The 26776-nt window shown below is 38.1% G+C and overlaps 1 protein-coding gene across 5 annotated transcripts in view; it reads right to left on the bottom strand.

Annotated features, from left to right (window-relative positions):
* Window positions 1-23102, bottom strand: part of LOC129764437 (MOG interacting and ectopic P-granules protein 1) — a 46237-nt gene extending 23135 nt beyond the window's left edge. For 4 of the 5 annotated variants that reach the window (XM_055763506.1, XM_055763508.1, XM_055763509.1 and 1 more), the window contains exon 1: window positions 22771-23102. The gene's annotated coding sequence lies outside the window, so the exon portion shown is untranslated. Of the gene's footprint in view, window positions 1-22239; window positions 22695-22770 lie in introns of those variants that run through there. The other variant, XM_055763507.1, reaches the window with a different exon arrangement.
* Between the last annotated feature and the right edge of the window lie 3674 nt (window positions 23103-26776).

Below are 26776 nucleotides of genomic sequence, written 5' to 3'. Positions count from 1 at the left end.
TGTCATCACCTAAAAATATGACATGTGACTCGCTGGAAATGCTTCAAAAACATTCCATTCCGTATGAATGTAATCAAATGTATGTATATCATTGTATAATTTCCAACACATACGTCGTAATGACTCATACAATGCGCTACGGAAGTTGACTATTGGCCGCAGCAAAATGCATGTTTTATCTAGTAAATGCAACAACAGTTGATTGATTGAACGTTTGCAGACAGATCGATTGAATCCTTCTGCCAAAACCTTACCCCACCTCTTGCACCGAACCCCGTGTCATGGTACGAACCGCAAATGGTATACCCATTTTGCAGACCTTCCTCCACGTCATCCGGGGATCGCCCACGAAACGCACAGAACGGATAGCACAAATGAGCGAAAATCGCCCCGTGCCAAGTTGGCTCAAATCGAGTGTTGCAAGCTGAAGCGGCACCGCACCAGATGGCAGCACTGGTGACAACACGGCAACAGCAGCTGCCACTCGGTGGCGTCCGTTGGTATCAGAGATATAACGATGCTGGTACTTCACTGAGGAAAAATCCTACAGCGCACCAAAATGGCGGCCGAACTGCCACAGCGCTAGTAGAACTCCCCGGGCCGCTCCGATCACTCCACACCACCGTGCGTCACAACAGCCACCCTGGGCGAAGAGGGGTGGTAGGGGTTGGTTCACGGGGATTACGTGGAAGAAATGCTTGCGAGAGGAGAATCGAGTAATATTTCGTATAACTGAGTTAGAACGGGTACGAAATTTTGGGCATTCTCGATCTGCAAGGACCTGATGAAGAAAGGTGAAACACTTAAATGGGATGTTTCACGTTTTTGTTGCTTAGCGCAAAATATGTTTTATAGCTAACAGCCATTTGAGAAGCGCAAAAACGAAATCGCCAACCAAACGCGAACAGAACGCAAAAAGGCGAGAGTAATAGAGAAAACGTAAGGAGGGAAACAAAGAAATAATGGATAGTGAGCGAGAGTGTCTGTGTGCGCGCGTTTGTGTGTATCACGGATGAAAAGCACCATTAAGTTTGGAAAATGATAAAATGCACACAATCGATAACATTCTGTAAATCGTCAGATTAGCAAATTGAAATTGAAGGATTTCGCACAATCCTCCAGGGCATACCAGGATGCAACCAGATATTTAAATTAAAAGCCCATCCTGGCATTTGGAATGAACTTCTTCAATCCGTTCTGGGCAGAAGCAACATCAACACGGTAGGAATTAAAAAATACGAACGCTCATGGTAACGTTGTATAACATTCTCTCAACCGACAAACTGTTGAGGAGTAGCGATGGCTGGCGCGCGCGGGGAAGAGTCAAACCCTCCCGGACTTAAGGCAGCTCAGGGGTAGAGGGTGGCGACGGTAGCCATGGAGGAATGGCGAAGCAGGGGGAGGGTAGAAGTGGCGACGACAGGGGACGGAATGCTGCTAGTTGAATTGATTTTCAAATGTGTGAAGCTCTCGGGGCTGGATGTGTCCGTTTGGATGCTAGTATTGGTGAATATGGTACACACCGTTGGCTGACACTGTACGATCGCTGGGAAAACTGTTCACTAACAGCACACCCAACAACGACAACAAACAACAACGGTGTCGATGGTTTGTGGAAAAATGGCCGGAGTGCAGGTAACACGGGGCACCATGTGGAACGGAGAGAGGCAGCGTGGCGAGGGGGATATTTTTTGCAAAGTTTACTAGAAAGTCGGAGAAGCTCTTGCTGAAGAAGCGCTACGGTAAATGCGTCGAAAACGAATGACTTCCACACTGTATCCTAACGGTGCCGATGTCATCATGAGCAGGATTTCGCCATTTTTGTTTCAGTGTTCCATTATTATAATGACAATTGGATACGAAATAAGCTTTCCCTCGAATTTTACTAATATATTTGTATTCAGAAGTTCAAGTCTGCTGATAACGATACTCTAAGATATAAATGAATCATAGACTAACGCCACCAGGTTCAATGCAAATAGGTGCTGTGGAGTTGTGACCTCAAAAATCCCCACTTCAATGATGCCAACGGAAGCCATGTTTTCTGTTGCTTACAATAATTACTGTTCTACAAATTGCTTTCTTCGTAAAAAAGCACATAATTAACTTTTGCTTCAAATGATTCAAAAATTATTTGGAGTAGAATCAATTCAATTAGTAACGAATGAACACGGGATGTCAATTAGTCTCAAATTTGTGAAGTTTTCGAAATACACAATTTGAAAAAAAAATTGCTTGTTCACTAACTCCACAACGTGTCTAAGCTCGGGATTATGAGACAGTCTCAACCTAAAATCCAAGATTTGTGAAGGCATCACACAATTGAAGCTATTGCAAATTCCTATTCCAAGGGCTGAAATATATATTTATGCTATGGTTGATTACTGATGACCTTCGCTGGTTCTAGAAGTTTTGATAATGTTTATTATGTGAATTTTTATTCTGTTCCTCCCAGGTAATTTATGTACCTTCCAAATCATATTTTTCCTGTTCTATCTCGCTAACGCTTCGAAAAAAACGCCCCAGTACAACACAGTGTGACAACTAAGCTATGGGGCGCAAACTATAGCTTAGCAGCCAGGAGGCCGACTGAGAAGTTTGTTCTAATTGTTCTAATTATTGGAGAATGTCATCTCAAATTTTAGAAGCATTCGATGCCTAGGATCCACCGAGTTCGACCTGAATATCACAATCCAGGAAATTGGCCTCTTCTACATCTTATTGCACCTAATCACAAGTAATCAGTGACTTGCGTTAATCATTGGCTGACAATCGTGTCTTGTGTTCTAAATTATCTGCGGTGCTCGCCTGATTTGATATCCTCGGACTTTTTTCTTCTCCCAAAAATTGAGGCAAAATTGAAAAAAAAATTGGCTACATTAGATCTTTTGAATGGTTCCAACCAATGCGTTGAGTGCTATTTCGCAACATGAGTTTGATCGCATATTTCAATATTTTTTAATTTATTTTTTATTCCACAAATACACAGGCTACAAATGCCCTAATGTTTGATACCAAATACTTCAGTGCCGTAAACCGGGAGCAAACTGATCACGATTTTCAAAACAAAAATGTAAATATTTCAGATTTTTTTTGTTTAACATATTAAGGACCGCACGTTTTGGGGCAAACTTGAACGCTCCATTTGTTCGGATTCCACGAATGAGATCGTTTCCTTCGATTTGGATGAGACGATGGCGAGCCATCGGTAGACCTTGTTAGATTCTTGGCAAACCAAGGATTTGACCTTCGAGTGTAGAAAACACGGGTTAGTTCGTGATCCATCCGTAACAGACGGAATGCGAAACACGAGAAAATCGGTCCGCAATGTATTAATTTACACCAAATTATTTTTAAAATTAGTACCGGCGCTAAGGTCACAAAACGTTATGCAATATTTTGTTGAAAAATTACCTTAAACTTTATTTAAAAAAAAAATTAGCGGAAAATTACAAAAACATAGCTCTGGGCTGAAATGGATCAATTTATTTTTTCATTATTTTTTAGTGTAATACAATATGCATGAAATGTATAGAAACTCACTGATTTTGTTTTTTACATATGATCATCATGAGGGTTTGAGGATAAAGAATCTGATTTGATCCACTTAAAAGTGTATTCGTGCCTTTATCATATCTCAACCCAAAGTTTGATCTGCAGGTCATCGGAGACCATTCCGATTATCCTAATGCGAGTAGAAATCCTTGAAATGATTACCAATGAGCTAGTTTTGATGAACCATGAAGTTTGATACGTCGCATGATGGAATTTGCTTCTGGTTATATGGTGGTTACGTCAATGAGATCATATCGGCTTGAATTCATCACAAATGAGCTAGTTTTGAAAAATCATCTAATTTGATAACCTGAATGGCAGGTTTTGTATAGTTTTGGGTTCTGGAATCTATGATGCCGTTCTACGCATAGTTGTCCCATGTTACTTTTTGACGATTTTCACTTTTCTTCATAAATCGTTGTTTTTATGCATAATCTTACGGAAAAACACAAAAAAAACAAATTGTTTATTCCCAACTTAAAAAAAAAACAACATCAAGCTCAATTGTCCCATGTTAATATTCTATTCATAACTGTCCCACCATGTATTTTTTGTAGATCCATATCGAATAAGTCGGTTCAAGTACAAGAATTACATGTCACACTTTCAGCAGGCCCTAATGCACTTTTTTCTGGTTTGGAAGAACTAACTAATTCTCAAATAAATAAGAAAAAGTTTAACAGAACACGTGTACACCTTGTTAGCGAATGCCTAATAACAATGAGATTTATATTCTGCAAAGGTGTTGCAGATCACTCATTTCTTCATAAAACGATGTTTCTATGCATGATCTTTCGGAAAAACACAAAAAAAATTGTTCGTTCCCAGTATATCAAAAAACAACATCAAGTTCAATTGTCCCATGTTGATATTCTAGGCATAACAGTCCCACCATGAATTTTTACACCCGTAATCAAGCTTGATTGAATCAGTGAGGGCATCTCATCACATTTTATTAAACAATGCAGTGCTTATAAAAAACCCGGTGTATTGCTAAATTGAAATACTTAAAGCTTTTGGTAGACAAATATGCGAGAAAACTCTGATTGCGTTTTTCTCAGTTGCTGATTTTGGAACATGGGACAACTATGCGTAGAACGGCAGTATGGTCTATAAACTTGTTCCGGCCTTATCTCCGGAATCCGTAGACCGATTCCGATGAATCTTTAAAGTGTTCTTTCAAATGAAACTTGTCGCGTGTAATTCGGTTCAGCAGTTTCAGAGAAAACTGAGCCGCAACATTGGTTGTCTGACTAAGAAAAAAAGTTGTTAATTTTGAGTTTTTTGAAAACCGAATAATCATCGGAAATCGAGGTTTTCAATTTTTGTTTGATGCCAGATGTCTTAAAATTGCATGACACGTCGAGATTTACAGTTAATTTTAAGATATTCGACATCAAAAAATATTTTTTGAAAATTCCGATTTCTTTTACTCCCCCCTTGGGAGATTTTTCGATTTTCGAAAAACTTAAACTTTGACAGATTTGCGTTACTCTCTCTTAAGTCTGATTGAGCTGATATTTTGCATAGGGTGTTCTTTCGAGGTGATGAACATGTTTTATGGCGTAACTTTTTGAAATTCGAGATGACCATTTTGATTGGCACCTTGGCACATGAAATTTGGAAAATCGAAATTTTTGTTTGATTCTAAATGATCTCGGCTTCTCGTTCAGTCTGATCGGATGGTTTTTAGTGTCAAGATGTACAGTTTACAAGAATGTGTATTTTTAGTGAAATCGTATTACTCGAGCAACCGAAGCCTTAATGCAACTTTGTCCTCTTATGGTAAGAATTTCAACATTTCTCGTCGTTGATTACTTTTTCTGGGGGTACGTGAAAGACCGTAAGCCACAAAATTTGGAGGAACTTAAAGATGAAATAACTCGGATTTTCAACAGCATCGAAGTCATAATGTTAGAGTTGTACATGAAGAATTTTGTTCACCATTTAAAACGCGTTATCCAAAAAAAGGGTGGGCACATCGAAGCCACATTTTCGATTTTTTAAAATAAAAAACGGTTCACTTTTGTAGAAATTATTAAATTTTGTTGTGTGAGCGTTTAATCTGAAAACCCCTGTAGAAATAATAAAAAATATGAATAAGTTTCTCATTCGATTTCTTTTAAATTGAGATTATCACCCCGATTCTGTATTTCGAATGAATGAAAATGTTTCTCAATCGAGTTGGCGAATCCCATTCTCGGTTTCGTTCGAGTTGTTTTCAAACTCGAATATCTTTTGTTTTGTTTTGTTTTCGAACATCCTACGAGCGAAACGATTGAAATAAAGGCAAATTTGAACTCGATCGAGTATATAACTTTTGAACGAAACGTAAATCCGTCGGAATACAGAATCGGGGTGTATAAAAGAAAACACTCGACAGATGATGACCGTCATTCTCAGCAACATCCCGATGGATCCGTGGTGCGGATTATCCGGCTAGAACGGGGGTCGAACCCGAACCTTCCGCATGATAATATGTGACGCTAACCAATCGGCCACGGGAGCACTTACCATAGGTGTATTAATTCAGGTTTATACTTGGAGACTTTCATTCACCTGTGCTTGTGCCCCGGCAAAATTTTATGAAATTAATGCATTTATGAATGCCGCATATTAGCTAATTGAAGTGACTTTTAGTTAACCGTATATTTGTACTTGCAGAAAAAAGTGCGTCAGTGGGTTAAATGCGGACGTCCTCCGCCAGGCCAATATTCTTTCTTCAGCTGGAATCTCATCTAGATATACTTTCGCAGAGCATGTGTTTATTGCTGTCTGTGTAGAGTTTCAATAATCGATCTTAATGTATAATTAGTGATCGATTCAGGACAACTTTTCGCAGAAGTACATTTTGTCAAATATATACCGGAAATTTGTGTTTCTAGAGAAAATGTATTATTTATAATCTAAATTTATATTATCGCTTCCAAAAATGAAGCAATACACTTTTTGTAACGATCAATTCAGTCATCGAAACACTTTTTATAGCTGTATTCAGGAATTGCCTTCAGTTCACGCAGTGAATTCGTCTCTATTCTTCAATGTCCCACGATGTGGTAATTTGAGTTTCGGAAATAGGAAAAAGTCACATGGGGCCATATCTGGAGAGTACGGTGCTTGTTCAATCACATTCATGCCATTTTTGATCAAAAATTCGTCCACATTATCGCATTATAGTGATACAACATTCAGGTGTTATCCTTCCTCAAATCTGACCGTTTGCGACGAATTATCTCTCTCGAACGTCTCATAACGCCAAATAACACTCGACCGTTTGACTCTCTGGAAGGAATCCGAATGGACAACATCACGAATATCGAAGAAAATAGTCATCATTACCTTCACTTCACTTTGATTGACTTTCACGTTTTTTTTTCGGTTTCGACTCGTTTGCAGTGGTTTATGCTGATAATTGATTACCCGTTGCACGTCATATTCATACATCCATGTCTCGTCACCAGCAATTATGCGCTGGATGAACGTGGGATCAGAATTTGATCGCTCAAGTATATCTTTAGCCACTTGATTGCGATGAAATTAAATAACGATTTTGTACTTTTGTGTCGATGTTTTTATCAGTTGGAGAGGTCGTTCATACACCAATGTTTTCGACATAGTTGAGTTACCAAATGTATTCCGCTACATTTTCAACGTTTTGCCACAAGAAATTTTGTTCACAACACAAAATTTAACACAACATCTCTGACCAATAGCATTATCCATTTAAAAAATCGCCGAGCAAAAAAGTTAGTTTATTCTTAATGACGCTTGATGACGCAGACTGCGCTCAAAATTGACATTAAGACCAAACATTTGAAAAATGTTCAGCGAGAAGATTTAAACTTACAAATGCCCGGTAAATGGTAGACAGAATGTATCCATGTTTCAAAAGTTTCGTTGGAATAGGTTAATTCCCAGTGATGAATATCCCACGACAGCGAAGTGTAAAGGATTAATAATAAAAAAAGGAAAAATTATTATTCTGAGTATCGCAAAATTGAGCATAAAAATTCCATTTCTTCAAATGAATGTACTATGCATTTGCAGGATCACTGTGTATTTGCGTGCTTTTCTGTCAGTGTGTCATGGCAACACCCAACAGCAAAGTTCATTTATTTTTTCGATCAAAATGGCAAATCAAAGAAAGGAAGCTGATACTCCCTAAGTCACCTTCAAGAACAGCATGTGATAAGCCGTAACGTTAGGTCTTCGTTTTAATCGGCTCTATTTGAGAAACATGGATTGCTGTTGAAAATGAAACAATCAGAATGTGGTTTTTTTTATTAGATAATATTGAACATTTTACAAACGTTTAATAGATTGTTCTAAAAAAATGAAATTGTGATCATGAAATTTATGATTGATTTGCAATAGATAAGAAGAAATATGTACAACCATTCGATGCCAAACCAATATAGTGGTTTTCAGATTTTCGTGAAAATTGGTAGTTTTGTTCCGTATTACAAAATATCAGACCCGCATTTTTTTTATTTCTCCATTAGGGTGCCCATTTTCATTTTAGGGTGGTCCGAAAAATCAAAATTTCCCCTTTTTCCCGAAAATTCATAACTTTTGGAATACTGGATCGATTCAGATGATCGATATATCAAATTAAAGCCAGTTAGTTTTATTGGAAAAATACTAAACGAACAAAAAACTTGGGTTTCGTCCTCGTAATTACTGATTGTATTGATTTTTTATTGTTTACATGTTTTTGAACTAGAGGGCGCTATTTTTTTTATAATATATCATTTCATAATAAAGCTGAGGTTTTTTTTTATATAACATATCCAAAAATCTGAGATGTGATTTTCTTCGTTTTCAAGTTATGATTTTTCAAAGTTAATCGATTGTTAAAAAATTATTTCCTTTTTTTCCCAAAAATATCTTTGAAAAAAATCATAACTTTTAAATAACTGAACCGATTTAGATGATCGACATATCAAATTGAAGCCAATGAGCTAGTCTTCTTTAGAAATGTCATAATTGTGTAACAATGGATTTTGTTTTCGTAATTATTGATTCATATGTTTTTATAGTTTACATGGTTAAAGATAGAGTGCGCTATATATGTTTTTATAGTTTTATAGTACGACGTTATCATGTTGACTGAAAGCGGACTTGACGACAGCATAAACTCCCTGCAGCTATTTGGAACTGAGTTCAACGTCCTTCGCTGCGATCGGAGCCCTTCCAATAGTTCCAAGTAAAGATTTGGTGGAGTCCTCATCGCAGTAGCTCATCGTTTCACTGCTGTAGCGGTTCAAACGAAAGACTGAGGTTCTTTGGAACAGATTTGTGTCTCTACTACCGTACGTGGAAAAAGGATGTTACTTTGCGCAGTATATATTCCTCCCGACCGCAGTCGTGGCATGGGGGTTTAAGATTCCCATTTGGCTTCCTTGCGAGAGTTGTGTGACCGTGCGTTTTCTGATGACACAGTTTTAATATGTGGTGATTACTATCAGCCTCATATTGCGTGGGAACCGCATACAGATTCAGTTGTTGACCTGAATCCCTCTTCGACCTCGACGGCGAGTGCTGCTCTATTGGATGGAGTCACCTTTCTCGGTCTTCAGCAATGCAACTTCATTCGGAATTTTCGTGGCCGCACATTTGATCTAGTTTTCTGCGCTCCCGACGTTAATATAGCCATCAGCGAATGCGTAGCGCCACTGTTAGCGGTGGATCTCCACCATCCTCCGTTAGTACTATCGTTATCGACTACAGGTGGAGCAATGTCGGCTCCTGAGGATCGAAACGAAGCTGAACAATCGCTGAATTATTCTAAAATTGATTTCGCTGCATTCAATGAGTTTCTGGGTAGCTACAATTGGAGTGTCCTTGGTCAGGACGTGAATGACATGGCAGCGCGGTTTTGCGAAATTGTCTGCAACTGGCTCGTAACGAATACTCCTCGAAAGAAACCTCCGATGTATCCAGCTTGGAGCACTCCACTCCTTCGTGTCCTACGTCGTGCCAAAAATTCATGCCAACGCAAATTGCGTCGTCGACGAACTCTTGAAACAAAACACAACTTCCGATTCGCTAGCAATGCATACCGCAGCCTTAACGCAACTCTCTACAAATCGTACGTGCTTCGTGTCCAGACAAACTTGCGTAGAAATTCAAGAAGTTTCTGGAATTTTGTCAATTCTAAGCGGTAAACTGCATATATTCCGTCTAAGGTATTCTTGGGAGATCGGGAGTCGTCTTCTGTTCCTGATACATGTAATTTGTTTTCAAAACACTTTGCTTCAGTGTTTGTAGTTGATGCAGCCACCCCGTCGGAAGCCGAGAGTGCTGCAGCTAACGTTCCGGAGAATTTAATAGACTTGCGGCCATTCGTTATTACCCCACAGAAGGTTGTGAAGGGCGTAAAAAAGTTGAAACGTTCAGCAGTACCTGGTCCTGATGGCGTTTCAGCGATAGTTTTTTGCCGCTGTGCTACATCCTTGGCTCTTCCACTCTCCCGTATATACACAGCTTCGTTGGATCAAGGGATATTTTCTGACGTGTGGACGCACTCCTTTATGTTTCCCGTCTTTAAGAAAAGAGATAAGTGTGACGTGACTAGTTATCGTGGTATAACCAGCTTATCTGCTGGATCTAAGTTATTTGAGCTGATCGTAAACGATGTTGTCTTCTTCGAACTTAAGAGCTACATCTCACCAATACAACATGGCTTTATGCCAGGACGCTCGGTTAGCACCAACCTTCTCGAGTTTTCATCGTTTTGTGTCAACCGCCTAGAGGAACGTGCTCAAGTCGATGCTATCTATACCGACATAAAAGCCGCTTTCAATCGAATCGCATACTACTGAGAAAACTATCCCGTCTTGGTGCTTCTGAAGGATTCATAAACTGGCTGAGATCATACCTTTCTGGAAGAACGCTCCGTGTCAAGCTCCAGTCTTACACTTCATCTCCGTTTGCTGTTTCTTCGGGAGTTCCGCAAAGCAGCAATCTAGGACCACTGCTGTTCGCAATCTTCTATAGTGATGTGTCGCTTATTCTAGCATCCGGCTATGTGTCGATCTATGCAGACGACTTGAAAATTTATCTCATCATCAAAACTCTTGAGGATTGCCGTCGTTTGCAGAGCTTGCTTGACCAGTTCGTGTGTTGGTGTCGCTTGAATAAACTCTCTATCTGCATCACTAAGTGTGTGATCATGAGTTTCTATCGAATAAAACAGCTAATTATATTTGACTACACGATGGATAACTTCATTTTGGATAGAGTCCGGCAGGTCAATGATAAGTTATAAGATAAGGGCGACTTGGGCGTACTTCTCGACTCTAAACTCACCTTCGACGCATACCGTTCTGCACTGATCACTAGATCCAATCGTCAGCTTGGGTTCATCTCGAGAATTTCTAGAGAATTTAGTGATCCTTACTGTCTGAAATCACTCTACTGCTCTCTTGTTCGGCCAATTCTGGAAACAGCATCTGTAATATGGACCCTTATCAGCACATGTGGAGCATCAGGATTGAACGAATTCAAAAACGGTTCATTCGTAGAGCACTCAGGCATCTGCCTTGGCGTGATCCGCGGAACCTGCCACCATATACTGCTAGATGTCGATTACTGAATCTGGATACACTCCAGCGACGTAGACGTATTCAACAAGCCACTTTTATTGCCAAACTAATTTCTGCTGAAATTGATGCACCTAATTTGCTCGAGAGAGTGAACTTTCGCGCCCCCAGCCGGGTCCTACGATCCTCGCATTTGTTGCAACCGCTACCACATCGTTCATCATTTGGTCAACATGTGCCAATTACGGAGATGATAAGAACATTTTCCTTAGTAGAGCACCTTTTTGATTTTGGAGAACCAGCACGACGCTTCAAAAACAGAATCGAGAATTCTGATATGCTCAATGCCATGTTTTAGTGTTATTTCGACTATTTAGAACTATTTATAATTATTCATTAAGACGACATTGTCAGATTCAATTTTCCTTTGCGATAAGAATAGATCTATGCGATTAGAATTCAATTTGTTCGCAAGAGTAATATTTTTTCAAATAAGACCAGCACGATTTGATATCTTGATGATCTGAATCGTTAGTTCAAAAGTTATGAATTTTTGGAAAAGTCATTTTTGGTAAAAACACAAATGATTTTCGGTTACCTTTGAAAAATTATAATTCAAATAGGAAAACAAACAAATCTCAGATTTTTTTTTGGAAAACGTCTGTAAGTGTAATATTTTGCAGAAAAAATAGCTAATTGGCTTTAATTTGGTATATTTATCATCTGAATCGGTACAGTAGTTCAATTTTAATGAATTTTTGAAAAAATGCACTTTCGGAAATAGGGGAAAAATATGATTTTTCGGATTCGGAATAGGAAAAATAGCTAATTGGCTTTAATTTGATATATTTATTATCTGAATCGGTACAGTAGTTGAATTTTAATGATTTTTTTTAAATGCATTTTCGGAAATAGGGAAAAAATTTGATTTTTCGAATTCAGAATACGAAATGGGCAGCCTAATGAAACAAAATACGGTCTAATTTTTTGCGATAAGGAAAAAAAACTACCAGTTTTCACAAAAGTCTGAGAACCAGTGTGAGTTTTTCGTGGACTGACTGAATATTTTCAATCAATTGATGTAAATATCTCTGTGATCTATTAATAATAATGATCGAATTGTAAACGTTCGAATCCTTCATTCTTTCGTTAGATGCTTCAATTTTAGATTTTACGTTTCCCATACCTTGAATGTAATTTTACGTTTAAAGTTTTTTCATATTAAATCAAATTTGCTTGTAAGCTAGTATTTGATATTTGCGTATTCAATAATTGATTTTTCCTAGAAGATTTTACTGAATCTCCTACAACTTTGATGAACACTATGTTTCAATCAGATTTTCGAGTTGCAGTTTCGAATAAAAAGGATGACTGTAGGACGATCGAAAAGAAAATTGTTTGAAAATGAAAATTTTGGATAGCCGCCTCTACATGCCTGAACAGTAGACAAATACTTTGGCGTAGAATTGCTCTCATGATGTTTTGAGAAGAAGGAGAAACCATATCTAGGATTGAATTCCTGGGGCAGGTTTGGAACCAAGAATCACGGTGTTGATAACCTAAAACATCGAAAAGCGTCATAGAAGTGTAGAGAGGAAGGTTCGGATAGCAAAATGCACATGGAATAGTGAATGTAAATTCGAAGTCCAAAATTGCAATGGTACGCGCTTTTTTAATCAACACAATTAAGACCTGTCATATGGCATAAGTATCTCAGTTATGTAGTAATGAACAATCTAACATCCATCGGATGTAGCAGCAATATGTTAATTGTGTAAAAAAAGTTTGAAGGCTGGTACTATAGAATCAGGTAATAGACGATATCACACAAATTGAAATCTGGCTAAGAGCTTGATGGTGACGATCTTTCTCTCAAAGAAGCAACAATTTCAATAACACATGCAGCTGTAGAAGAAAAACTATGTCTGAAAATGCAGAAATTTCAGAAACTGCAACAAAACAGACATTTCTAATGAAGAGCAGATAGTGGAAGAAGGCATACGAATAATGCCATTAGTCTTTATTACTTATTTCAATATCTTCTCTAAACTAAAACTTGAATGTCATCTAACTGACGAAAAAAAAATTAACTTCTGCATTTCCATGGCTTCATGTCCTTTGTTTTTCGGGGGGGGGGGGGGGCGGGCTTTTTGTTCGCAACAACATTTTGATAGGCTATCACTATACGACGTTTCTCCTGCCCCGCCCCGCCGCAACTAGAAATGGGACCGAATAAACAATGTTTGTTTGGAACTTTTGATTTGCGATTGACTGGAAACTGATGCTCAATTTGAATTTTCCCGGGGATAAGAAACCATCATTTGCGAATAAATGGTGGGACCGAATAAAGATAAACCCGCCGTTTGATCTGAACAGCCGCAACACAAAACATTCGACAACAGTTGTGATGTGACCAAAAAACACTATTCAGCGGTGTAAAATCAAACATAGATCGCTGTGGGAAGGTGGGTTGGAGCAGTGGTTCAAGACATGAGGCAGCGAGGTGCAGATACCCCAGATTATTGACTGAATCAACCCCGATGGTCGTTGGATCTGAGGGGGAAACAGGGCGGCGATAACAGCATCATTGTAGCTGGGAAGAGCAGAGCACCCGTCAGGACCAAAGCGTCATGCTGGTGCTGTTGATGATGACGCTGCGTGCTTGCCTCGCGTCTCACCTTCACAGTTCTATGTTTTGCAGTCAAGTATGATTTGGGGCGAGTCCAATTCACTGATCATGATGATGATGATGATAGTGATGATAATGCGGCCGTTGATGATTGGAGATGACGAATCTGCTGATTAGCTGATGTATGCGAGATAACACAGATCCGAGTGAAATCAGGTTTCAGGTTTTGTCAGGGATTTTGATGCATTTTTTCTGCTGTTCGAAACCATTCAAATTGGAACGGCAACAAGCATCATTAAGTATCAGTATCAGTCAACTATTGAGAGGAATGAGCTGCGAAACATGGCAACATGGTAAAGCGACCACAGGTAGATGGTTCCAGAAAGAGGAAGGGGGAAAGGCTAGATAGAATTTAACAATTTTAAATCATCAGTAAATGGGTCGATACATGTCCCATTATAATGAGCATGTGAAATCAGTTTTCGAGCGAATTCATAACATATATCTATACTGATGACACCATGATTTATAGCAGAGTTTGTACTCAAATGACCATCGATCAATAACTTTTGGTAATTACCATTATTGTATATATATGCATTAAAATCACTAGCTCCGTTCACCGATATTGCCCAAATCGGTTGTTTTACGTTGGTGCACATTGATTTTGATTTCTGTTCTGTTCAAAAAGCAGTGCTTTTCTTTGTAGATTATTGAGATTGCGCATTCTTTGAACCAATCCAGAACGAATGAAAATATTTGCTTTTCGAAGTTTCATTTTTCCTTAGAATTGTTTTGCTAACTAGCTACTTGCATTGTAAAACAAAAAAACAGTTTAAAAAATCAAACGCACACATCCGGGGTTTTGACGATTTTTCATATCATTTGAGATTAAGCCAATTGTTGAAATCTTTTGCGGCGTGTTTAGAAGTGCTGGAAGTTGTGCGCTTAAGCTCCATCTAAAAGTCGATACCTCGGCAAACGGAATATTTATTTCGGGAACTATTCGATCGATTTATCTAAAATTTAGCTTACTTCAATGGCATTAACATGTTCCCGAGGAACTTCGGCGTCTCAACGTATACTATTTACTTGTGTTTTTTTTTTATTAGAACTTAGTTGAGATTTTAGAATATGCATGTCCACTGCGCATATGGAATAATACAAAGTTTATGTTCCGATTGGGTGGCTGCTATGCCGGATTCTAAGATGTGAAATGTAGAAATACCATGTCATAGTTTTCGGACTCGATCTTGTTTCCTGTCATTATTTTGACGAAGGCTACACTTAGAAAACGCATAGAAACAGTGGACAGTGTTCAAAAATTCAAGAATGAATGAGAGAAAAAATATAGAACTAGCAAATTGCAACTTGCATAAAAAGTGGACAAAAACATAATTATGAAATATGTTTCAAATTAAAATGATGAAAAAAAATCATTTGCAAAAAAAGAATTTATAGTTTTCGGGGGGCCAATGAACGCATGAGGAAAAATCGACCTTTAAAATTTCAAAAAGTTACCCAATAAAAATGTTCGCAAGCTCGAAAATATACCCTATGCAAAATTTCAGCTCAATAAAACTTAAGAGAGGGTGGCCCAAAGTGGCCAAAATTTGAGTTTTTTACAGTTTTACAGTTATCCCAAAAAAATGTTTTATCAAAAATCGACCGAAAGTGACATAAAGCCATTTTTTTACAACATTTTTTTAGGGATAACAGTAAATCTCGACGTTTCGTGAAATTGTATATTTGGTATCAACATTTTTTTTTAAATCCGATGCCCTGTGCTTGCCCTTACTCCCCCTCCCCTTGGCTGTTTTTCCGGTTTTCAAAAAACTCAAATTTTGACGTTTACGACACTAGTAAATGAAGCCCGATTGAGTTATTATTTTGTTTAGTGTATTTTATCGTGCAAATCAACATTTCACAAGAACTTCTGTATGAAAAATCGGGATGACAATTTTCATTGGCACCCTAATCCATACGTTTTGCCTCGTATTCCGAAAAAATCGACCAGACTCGAGAATCTCTTCTGTGATACTTCTCTTTCATCTTCTAGCCGATATTCGTGCAAAAATTGGCTCCGAAAGTCTTGATTTGAGCTAATTCAATTATCCGGACCACGCTGTCGTTTAACAGGGCTACGTTTACTGTGTCACCAACCGGACATTTATTCGCTCCGCTCCGATAAACCCCAACAAAACCTAGAATTGCTTTCGGATCCTCGCTCTCGTCCAATTTTGTCGACACAAATTCCGTATTACTCTCAGTGAATCGGTTCAAGTACACGAATTTCGTGTTACGCTTTCAACTGGACTAATGCACTCATTTCTGGTTTGGAAGAACGAACTAGTTCTGAAACAAATTTAAAAAAATAAACAGAACACTCCTACACAGGGTTGCCAACTATAATTTTCAAACATCAGGATAAGTGAAAATAAAAATCAGGAGAAAATCAGGATAGGTCATATTAGGTTATGGGGAAAGTTCGTGACCATTTTTGGGAAAACAAAAGTGTTATTTTTACAAGACAGATGAATGCACAATATTGTTCCACAATCATTTGTCATCTTTCACGTAACCTTAATATATATCCTCCGAGAATATGTTTGCTTTTACATCGAAAACTGTTCACGTTATTGTATGTGCTGTCTATAGAGTTTCTGCCATTGAAAGAATTTTGCAGGGACCTGAACATGAACCTAAAATATCTGAAGGTGCAATAGACGAATTTCATGCCAACTCGACTGGCCGTTGGCATTGTAAAGACATTTCATGATTTTTAATAAAAATTCTGACTCTAAAACTATAGTACCTACAAACTTCTGGCCAAAGAATGAAACGTAGGAAATTATTTGAATTTTCATAAAAAACACCAATTTGTTTTAAATTAATGAAAAAAAAAATTAAATATAAATTAATTTTTCTCAAAAACGAATTTTTCAATTAAAAAAATATATGAATAGCCCTTACACTTTCGTGCAAGTCATCCGTACATGGGAACATGGACACTTTTACAGGAAAATAATTTGGATCTTATCTTGATTAAAATTTTTGATTGTAAATTCTTGCGATTGACATATTCTTTACATGTTTCTAAATAGTAAAAAGATAGCAGAGCGATAATTTATACATATAAATGCTACGAATTAAGCAATGATAGTAATTTGTCAAAAACATGGATGATAGACATTAAAAAGTTCTTGTCCGAAAAACTTTTTCCTTATAAAAGTGCCCATTTCCGATGTATGGATGACTTATTGTAAATTAAATGATCTTTATCTCTAAATGTATCTTTAGAAACTCATGCTTTCCATAATTTATAAGCAGTTTCTTACAGTTTAAGGCGACGATGACACTGCATGCAGCAAAGTGGTCGTACGGATTGTATGCAATAGTGAAAGTAAACAACCACATTGAGTTGTATTGGTGTGGTTACATTGCTTCCCCCTTGTTTCGTTTGAATTCGTCAACTTCGAACAAAATTGTTTGTTTCTATTCGTACAATCAAATTTTCGTGCGTACTCCGAGCCAATGTTACCTTACCCTAATATACTGGTTTTCGAAATAATCGACCAAATGTTTTATAGAAATGTGTTTCCATGTTTTTTACTGAAATTAGAACAAGCCGAAAAGTAGAACATTTTTATCGATGCGGATATAATGGACATGTAGTGGGGAGGAATATGGACAAGATGATAATATACGAAGCGTAGAAGTTAATCGCTCGCGAGAGGAATAATTTCGAAAAATCTTAATTAAAAAATTATAACATCTACAAAACGTTGGTTAAAGAATGAAATGTAGAAAATTATTTAGGTTTTCATTAAAAAAATATGAAGCAAATCTTTGAAAAACAATTTCAAATCACAAGGGAATCTTCTAGCAACAGCAGATGACCTCGTTCGTGAGGTAAACCGAACCATAGCTACCAGTAACCAACGACACTCCACCCCCCTCTTTGAGGGGGTTCTGCGATTGGACACATGAATTTGCGCTTAGTAAGAAAACGTGAATGTTTGAAGGTATTGATAACAAAAAAACAATTTTTTGGCGGGACGAAGTTTGCCGGGTCAGCTAGTAAAATATAAAAATCTGACGTTTATAATATAATAAAATTTAAAACTATATCGCTATTTTGACTTTAAATGAAATTAGAATTAGTTGTAATTTTTTAAAGGAAAACATGAAAAAGTTTTTTTTTTTCTTTTTTCCTGTGAAATGCCTGTTTTCCGATGTATGGACAATTTGTTTGATATTATAAGTAAAATATTATTCATAAGATTTTTTGAGAATTTAAAAAATACGTTTTTGACAGAAATGAGTTTTGGTTTTTAAATATTTTTTTGCAGTTTTTAATGAAAATGAAAACTATTTTATTTTCATAATTTTATGAAATTATGAAAATAGAGCTGCATTTTTCTGCATTTCATCCTTTGACCATAATTTTGTAGGTATTATAGTTTTTGAGTTATAAATTTTTGTGAAAAATTGAGAATTTTTTTTGGCCCTTTTCAAAAAGTAGTCTCATTCTTTATTGAAGGTTTCAAGTATGCAAAGTTGCTTCAATGACCCATGTCTTTACACCCACAATGTTTTGCTGCTGTCTGATATAGTGTTGCTAACTTCTAAGACGAGTCAGCATGAAACTCGTCAATAGCCGTTTAGTTCAGCTGAAGGGATAGCATTTTCTAGCCAGACTCCAAAATAAATTGTAGAGTGGCCAAAAAGACATGAAGTTTACCGTTTCCCAGATGGAACACGACGCCTATCATATTGACTAATTATGAACTTTGGTTCAGGATCGCTGACTTTAAGTTGTACAATTGCGGGCAGTACTTGTGGGAATGTGTCGACTGGTTGCATGGTTGAAGCTCATAATACATCATAATACAAAGAACCTGTACCACATTTCGATGCTACTTACTATGGCAACAATTGTGTTTAATTTTACTATGCTATTAAGGTGAAGGTGGAAGCTAGCCATTGTAGTAGTATAGGTAAATCCACGTGTAAAAATGGGGTAATAGTGTTTGTGAGAGAAGAGCAAAGCACACGTAAATAGATTAATTCACTTATCAGACTGTTGTGCGCTACATTGACACGAGTCTTTGAATAAATTTGAAAAAAATAACAATTCAATACTAAAGTAAAATGTATGAACGATATGTTCCGATGAACAATTGCGAATATAAATATATATAGAAGGTGCATTTGCATATGCAGTAAAATTCTGATTATAAGCGAGCGTAACATGAGCAAATTTATAGCACATGCGAATTGGGGCCCTTTTGGTATTAACAAGTTCTTTCGCATAGTAACTCGATGTCAATAATTCCTTAATGTTTTCGCTGATCGTATTGTTTTCACATATTCACGTTGGAGAGCCTTAACCCTCTTCATTGGCCGAGGCATTTTGATTGTATGGAATACTTTTCCTTTTACTGTTTTTGAAAGCCTAGGCAGCCGTGGCAGTGTTCCGAGCTCTGCGATACAATTTTCTTACGCAATGTTAAAGTTGCTAAAACTTACATTATAGACCCATTAAACGTAGAAATAATAATTGTATTGATGTCAACACAATTTTATTCTATTGATTTTAATGACATAAAACGCTATGACTCAGGAATAACATTGATGTTGTCTGGCATCATTGTCGAAAAAATAACGATGCTTTCACCAATACAAACAAAACCATTGCCGAAGCACTAGCTCGAGTTTTCCGACGTTTTTCACTATACAGTGCGACAGCAGATGAAAATTTAATATCTTGTGAGTAATCGATTAGAGTTTGGTTGATACTACTTGATGGGAAGTGTGCGAAAACGATCATTTTCTTCACACTGTTTCGCAAAATTATTGATTTTCGGGCGAGAGGTGAGGGAGGGAGTTGAAAGAAATGAGCGCCATTGTACTTGAGTTTCAAATCCAAAAGGTCACCTACGTAATCTATGCTTTGGACTCCATTGATTAATAACAGTTTACCGTTGTGGGTTTGGAAGAAAAAGAGATTACGGGACATTCTATGAATTCAGCAACATACAATTAGCTTCACCCCAAGTGACAAAAACTTATGACTATTGTTGACTGTTGAAGTTTGAATTCATTGGCGTGTGAAGGCTTCAGAAATTGAAATTCAAGAATTGAACTGACATTTAGACGCAATGCAAAAATCAAAGGCCCAATATGATATCCGTCTGGAACGCCTGATGTGACGTCGAAAAATGAGAATATGAAATCACTCCCATCGCTTGACCAGTCGAATAAGATTTCATCCAAAGCAGTAGTGATCAATTGAAAACGATGCTATGCAGTTTCTTCTACAGGTACCTTATTAAGTGACATAGAACTTCAGAAGAGCGGCAATATTTTAATCATGTTTTGATTACCTGAACTAACTTTTTATGAAATAAAACCTTTTTTCCTCAAGTGCAAATGATTTTCATGAAATTTAATCTCGCGAAAATGTTTGCTATCATACTAGTAAAATGAATGCAATTTGAATATATTGGGTTAAGAGCCTCTAAACTTTGACTTATGAACTTATTAGGCTATATTATTAATGCGTTGATTAAAATAATTAAATTGAAAAGAATAATAAATAATTTCGCCGAGTTAAATATTAAAATATTTTGAATAACACAAATATGCAAATCGACTGGTTAACTTTGATATCAGTTCCATTGTTGATGCAACGTAACTGTGTTCATAAAAGAGTGTGCTGACACGATGGCAATACATGAACAATTTCATTCTAAAAATAAATTGCGCCAGCCATATAACCATACAATAAAAAAAAATAACAGTGGTTTTCGTCGTCGTCGGCCATCCATTTCTTCTGCTTACGTACTGAAATTGAAAATGTTCAAATAGTGAAGCTTATTGAGGTACGGATCAGAAATGAACCTGCTAATCGAGGTTAATGAACTGTTACATAATCTATTGTTCGCGCGCGCAGTGGGTACTTTCGCTCCAAATGGCCTTTGAAATGCAAATTGGCGGAATGTTAGTCCTGGATGCAAGGTTCTAATTCAGCGATCGACAGGCATCTCGGAGAAAAAAAAGTATCGCTCAAGCGAATGTGCCCCAAAACAACTTGCTATCGCGGTGCTACAAACAGAGTTTACCTCAGGGTAACTTCCTCAGGTGGTGCCCCAGTAGTTCCGCTCCCCCTCAGACACAGCCTCTCCTTGCCTTTTACCTTCCTTTTTCCAGATCCAGCCACCAGCTGCTGCTGTTTCTTTTGGAACACCTCATCGCTCAGTTTTCTGCCTTTTCATCGTTTTCGTTCACCCTCTACGTTTCTTCTTGCAGCTCCTGCTGCTGCTGCTACCCAACCCAGTGACGGACGAGATACCCTCAGTACACAATTGTGGATGGATGATGGTTTGTTGGTAGGCTGGTTGCTGGTAGTGGTAGTAGTGCTTCGAAACCTAACCTCGAAATCAGCTCAACTGTTGGCTATGCTATGTGGAAATTTTCACAAGCTAGCGTTCGGCCCTCCGGATTTGCTGTTCTTCGCACACACTGATTCGTGCAAAATTGTAATCCTCTTGGGGATTTTCCAGGTACTTTCGCGGCTGAGAAAATGGATTTCCTTCACGGAAAGTGTACAGATTTTTACGCAACAAACGATATTTATTGTTTACCAGTGATCTAGGACGATCGAATCGTTTTGTTTGAAATTGTACGCCCGAGGCGTGAGGGGATGTTTGCCGAATGACAGTGCGCACCCCGGATGATCCGGAGGGTGACATTCGAAACTGACCGATTTATGCCACTGCTCGTAAGGATTAGAGGTGACTGAACGCGCAATAAACAATAAATATCAGTTAATAGTACGGTGGATGAGGGATATTTGTATATAATCAGCTGTGAGCAGCATTTAAAAGAAAACGCGAGAGCCGCGGCCGAGGCGGGTTCAAGCACAAAACACACAACTACCAAGAGCTCACTTGCAAGCAGAAGCTGTCAAACGCACACCAGTTTTCATTTGTTTTCACTCCGAATCTGCCGGATATGCCGGGTATCAGGTAATTCCGGATTGTTTCGGGGTCTAGTTCCCAAAAGATTGTCACCGGGCGCCATGTTGAATTTATTAGACAGACTCGTGGGCCCCAGTGCGGAGCGCCGTGTTTAAAAACTACACAACACACCGCAGCCACACTCCTCCCCACAAACGTACCCTACCGTCCCCACAAGCAGAGGCCCGCTCCGCATATATACCGTTCATTCATCTGCACATGCTGCCGGCTAGTGTTGCCAGAGAGGGGAAGAAGCAGCGGCCCTGAACAGAATGTAAACATTGTACAGAATTACAGGACTGTTAGGTAGAAAAATAATTGAATGTTAATGCAGCACTTACAATGAACCTAATGATATTCAGCGGTAGTAAAAGTCGAAAAGGCAAACTAAATCGACCACAACTTCTGCACCGTTACCTGAATTAACAACTACGTGTCATATGTGTTGACGATTCGCCAACGTTAGAAACAATGGTTTTGTACTTACTCTTCAGGATGAAACTAAATATGAATGTATCCGAATATCGAATTCAAGAATGTACCATCAAATTACGCAAACGAATTGTGGTTTGTAAAAGTAAAATGTTTCGTTTCTGATCATATCTCACGAGTTGCTTAATTTATCCAACAAATCAGTCCATGCGGGGCTTCGGAACTGTATTACGGTACTACGCGAATACCGCCCAGAAAACGGTAACCCAATTGTGTACACCTCAAATCTGACAACGCTGATAATCTGCCAAACATCACTCGCTCTTGCATGCACACAAACATCCACACAACGTTCCGTTCGTTCCCTTCGTTCCGAGAGAAATGACACAAGGCACCACGCACACACCGTCACTATCTGCCGCCAACATAGTCAGCCAGTGAAGCAAGCGAAATCATTGTTGTACATGCTTCTCGGAGACTTTTCACAATCGTCCGAGAAAGAAAAAAAATAGGCACTCGTTTGATTCGCAGAAATCACCCACTAATCACGGACTAAATCGATGAAATCGACACACATCCAGCATACCTTGCGTGAATCTTCACTTTAGCGCACTTTTCATTGCACTCTCGGCAGCACTTGATCGAAAAAATCGCGTTTTTGTATTCACCACCCGCGAGAGAAGAGTTCACAAAACTGCACAGAACACCACCAACTCACAGACGATGGAGGGTCCCTTTCCACACTGAGAGTGTAAGCGCAAAAAACATAAAATGGCGTCAACTTCTCGCTCACTCACTCGCCCTACGATTTAGGCAGCTATTATTTTTTTTCAACTATGGGTTCGCGATATACAAACTGCTCGCAGAGACCCAGAGAGAGACGGCTGGACGGTACGAGTGTTTGTTAGTGACTGACAGAATAGTGACGTTTGGTGCGGCAGCGCTGCCGTCTCTCGCAGAAGCGGTTGATCAAAACAGGAAGTCGTTCGGTCGCTGAAGAGGAAGCAGTGCGCCACCCAGTGGTGCTTTTGGAAACTGTATCCATTTAGCGCTAGGCTTAAATACGATCGGATGAGAGAGAGGGATAGAGTAAGTTAGCGCGCGCGGGAAAGAGGACTCTTGTGAAAGCATTATTTCCGGTTTGAAAAAGTTCGTGGCGCGCTTGCGGTGTCTATATATGCTCAATCCAACAACAATTTCACGTGTACTATTGATTATTTTATTCAACTAAGGTACAATTCGAGTGTGCAATCTTCTCGTGATATTGATTTTTTTTTTATCATATAATCATTCGTTACCAACATAAATCATGATATTTTAGATATTGTTATACCGTTCTGAATCATATTTCGGACACTTTGTAATAATAACTTGAAATGCCTAATGCTCTGATGATATAACTAAAGGGTTACTTTATAGAACCATTTGTGATATTAATTCTATAGTTTTATCAGGGCATTAAGCATTTCAAGTTGTTGTTACATAGTGTCCGAAACAGGAAGCTGTTCGAAATATGATTCAGAACGGTATACTCCGTTTCATGACTATCTCATTTTTTAGTTTCCATATATTCGCTGGGTTGGTTGAAATGTAATACATAGTATTGGATGTAGTAACTATCTTTATGTAAAAGACTTCACACTCTTCATTGTTTTGTTCAACATTCAGAAAACCAAAATACCGGTTTTCTTAAATATAGAACTAGATGGAAATTTATCACTCTTTTACAAACTGAAGATCAATTATGAAAGAACTACAACATGTTTTACAACGCATAGGTCCTCCATTGGTTTCAATCAGTTCAAACACTATTCGGCGTGCTTTCGACCAAGCTGTGACATGTTGGATCTTGTATATCGTTCCACGCAGATAAATATGCTCGGTCAAGCTTTTCACCACTTTCATACTAGAGTAAATGATCTTGGTTTGTCCGATTTGGGGTGTTTTTATGCAACTAGTAAATGCAAATCGATTTTTCATCAACAAAATAACATATAATCGATACGAGTTTGGGTTTGTTGAAAAGTCCCAATTCTCTTATAATACCATAAAGCGTTGAAATTATTCAAATTTTTATGTTTATTAACGATGTTCCTCAAAGAGGAATTATGATCATGGTTTGTCCGGTTTTAGAAATCACCATTTTTTAATGAAAACATTCGAATTCTCAAGTAGATGTTGCATTTATCATTGCTTGAGTTTACTGTCATCATATTGATCCATTCATAATTTAGGCTTCCCTCAGAATATTGCATTTTCTTGGACATTTTAAAAGTGTTCACCTCAAGACACTCAACATAGAGAAACTTTATTTTTGCTATGCGCGAAGGACACAATAAACAAACTGCAGCGCGCCAAGCGGTTGCCGTAGAAATCATGTGAACAAAACAACATTATTGAATTGGACAACTCATGATCAGAATTGAGTTCATCAAAATGCGTTAATTTAATGGTTTAGCTAAGTAAATCTGATACAAATTGTGTGCGAGGATGATGTTTACAATATTTGTAAGTGTTATAATCCAGAAAGGGTCTGAATACGTGCGAAATAATCACCTGGTGATCGATTAAAAACTAGCTCGAATGAGGGGCGCATTGAAACCAATAGATGGTGTGTTTTATAATCCTTTAAAACATGTGATTCCGTAGAAAAATACTATAAAACTACTGTAAATCGTGAAAAAGACAATTTTATTTATATGTTTTGAAACATTCGAGTTCAATCTGAGAGAATCGTCACCGAACCATTGAAATGGATTCTCCAAAGTTTCGAGTCGACGTTTACGATAACGTTTACTTCACTTGATCTCGTCTGATGAGAAGCAATCCAACGCGGTTGGGCCAGATGATATTGGTTCGTATTGATGGGATTTCTGGTAACGAGCTGCGGATGCCAAATAGTTTATTCAACTGATTCAGCGGTAATTCATGCGAATTGATGTTTACTTTGTAAAGAAGTAATTGTTCCATAACTGGTTACACAATTGTGAAACACGAGTTTTTCATTTTTTTCTGCTTCGCGCTCAGCCAATAGTGTAAAGAGTAAGTGAGGGTAAGACGGACATGTTAAGAAATTTCAATTGTATTGGGTTGGGGAATAAGTTCGTGGTGTAGATTTCATTTAAATAAAAAAAACAACAAAAAAACATAATATCAATACACCCATACCTCGCTTTACGGCCTAGATACGTTCCACGAAATTCGACCGCAAAGCGAAAAAGCAATCAATCAGATCGGTTCAAAATTTGATGAATATGTAACATGGTTTATCATTCAAAATGCATTTTATATTTTTATATTTATTTCATTTGAATCAAAAATTAAATCCATTTAAATTTATTTCATTTAAATCAAAAATACACGCATAACATAAACATAAAACATTCGCTATCCAACTCTTGACGAGTAAAGTTCAGTGTCGTTATTGTGCGTTGCCACTTTTACTATTGTGCGATTGGTATAGTGTACGAGTGAAGGTCATTGCTGTCCGCTTTCGAATTGACCTTTTGTGAAGTGGAACAAAGGAAGCAGCGCTCTTGCAGCTTGCAGCCCTTGGCGGCTGTTGAACATCGGCATAACGGGATCGCCATCGTGTGGCTGTCGTTAACGGGAATTATCATCACGTGACCGTGTGAGCTATTCTTGCGCTATTGTGTTGATCCATAGCGCGTAGCCTCTGTCTCTCCCTGGTTAGGGCAGTAGAGCGCAGTATCGGAACAACTTTTATTTTAAAGTACACATATTTAATATTAATATTATTATTCAACTCTTTTGTTCATTGTTTAATATTATTATCATAATTTATTTTTGTTTTGTAATTTTTTTTTCGAGATTATTGTTAAAATCAATAATATATTAGAAATAAGACAGAAATTTTTGTAAGATGGAGGATAGTGGAGGATCTCCAGAGATGGAGATCTCCGATAATGAATCCCATTTAAGATCTGGGAAAAAACATAAACGAGTCCCTCAAAAAGAAGATAATTCTTCTGGGGACGAATCTGCTCATCCTTCCAAGCCCCCCTCTAAGAAAATAGCAAGCCTCCCTTCTGAACCGACTGTTACTTCCACTCCCCCTCTCCCATCATCGATTTCGCTTCACCCTTCTGATGTTTCCGATCCAACCCAATCCTCGTCCTCGTCCTCGTCCTCGTCTCCTCCCTCTGTTGTTTCCGCTCCACGTGTCAGAGTTTATCCAGAAGATGCACCTGGAACTGGCCCGTGGGTTGTTTTCCTCCGGCCAAAACCAAAAGGAAAAAGCCTTAACGTGATTCAGATCATGAAAGATCTGGCCAGATACACTTCTGTATCTGAAATTCGCAGGGTTAGACCGAACAAATTGCGGGTTGTCGTGAATGATCGGAAACACGCAAACGAGATTGTTGCTGACCAACACTTCACTCTCGAATATAGAACATTTATACCCTCCCATAACGTAGAAATTGAGGGGGTGATAACTGAAACGGGTCTGACGAGCGAACAAATAAAAAAAGAAGGAAAAGGCAAGTTCAAGAAGCTTCCCTCAATGGAAGTAAAGATCTTGGACTGTCGCCAACTCGGGAAACTCTCCCATGATGGGGACCAAACTAAAT

The sequence above is a fragment of the Toxorhynchites rutilus genome, chromosome 2 (genome assembly GCF_029784135.1).
Source record: "Toxorhynchites rutilus septentrionalis strain SRP chromosome 2, ASM2978413v1, whole genome shotgun sequence".
Taxonomy (NCBI): Eukaryota; Metazoa; Arthropoda; class Insecta; order Diptera; family Culicidae; genus Toxorhynchites; species Toxorhynchites rutilus.
The sequence above is the reverse complement of the archived record's forward strand: the minus strand, read 5'-3'. Positions and strand labels throughout refer to the sequence as shown.